We start from the raw sequence: 1020 nt of genomic DNA, 5'->3' as shown, positions 1-1020 counted from the left end.
GGCACCCGAAGCGCCGGGCTGGGCTGGGAGGGGTTGCGGTGGAGGCGGGGCGGGGACAAAGTTAAATCAAGAGGCAGACACTTGGAGACCACAGATGGGAAGCTCGCCTAATTAAGGACGTAAAAGCGCTTTTGTTCTCAAAGTTTATTGTTGCCGGGATTAAAAAAAATTAATTGAAACTAATGCTGTTATTCACTCGTGCAGTTAAATTCCTTCATGCACATTTGAGATACGAAGCGAAAACTTGAAGCTTATCTTTCTGCAGTCGGGGGTGGGGGCCGCCAGAAGACAGAAAGGCGCTGCAGTGGCGGGGGTCCGCCCCCGGGTGGTTTGCGAGTGTGCCCGGTGCGCGCGTCCAGGTCAGGGGGTGCGGGCGGGCAGCGGGGAACCGGATCTGCAGGCGGCGATCCCGTCTCATCGCGGCCCTCTCCCAGCCCCAAACCCTGCGCGCCCGGGACCACCACCAGCGCGACAGCCCCTCCTGCCAGGTTTCGGACTCTTGGGGTGGGCGTCAGAGGACGCACATCTGTCCCGCTGGAGACTTTCTCTGATTTTGGGCGCCAAGCCGGGCCTTGTGCACCTCGAAGCCCCAATTGCGTGAGCCCGTTTCTGACCCCGGAAACTCGCCAGCTCTGCAGGGCGCTCGGCCCAGAACAGGGGCCAGAGTGCGGGGACCTGCACACGCGCGCGCGCGCGCGCGCGCACACATACACACACACCGCGCGGCAGGAAGCTCCGAGCCCGCCCGCGTGGGGAGGGTCCACCCGCGGCCAGGACCAGCCCACGTGGGCAGCCCCACTCTCGCACCAGGCCTTTGTGCTGGGCGCCCCCGCGCCGCCAGCCCCCGCCGCCCAGCAGAGGGACAAAGCGGCCGCCCCCGCCCAAGTCCGGACCCTGGCCGGGCGACTTTCTCAGTATCGCAGCCACTTCGGGGACAGGGGTGCGCGGCGCTAAGCGGTGGCCGCCAGCGCTGGGCTTACCTCGGGGCCGGAGCGGCAGATCGGGCTCGGGCGCAGCCCC

General features: G+C 66.1%; 1 protein-coding gene across 4 annotated transcripts in view; it reads right to left on the bottom strand.

Moving 5' to 3' along the window:
- KCTD15 (potassium channel tetramerization domain containing 15) overlaps nt 1–1020 on the bottom strand; it is an 18908-nt gene extending 17888 nt beyond the window's left edge. For all 4 annotated transcript variants that reach the window (XM_011947458.1, XM_011947463.1, XM_011947445.1 and 1 more), the window contains exon 1: nt 981–1020. The gene's annotated coding sequence lies outside the window, so the exon portion shown is untranslated. The remainder of the gene's footprint in view (nt 1–980) is intronic.

This window comes from Colobus angolensis, unplaced genomic scaffold, assembly GCF_000951035.1.
Source record: "Colobus angolensis palliatus isolate OR3802 unplaced genomic scaffold, Cang.pa_1.0 Scaffold107, whole genome shotgun sequence".
Classification (NCBI taxonomy): Eukaryota; Metazoa; Chordata; class Mammalia; order Primates; family Cercopithecidae; genus Colobus; species Colobus angolensis.
This window is presented reverse-complemented; position numbering and strand designations above follow the sequence as displayed.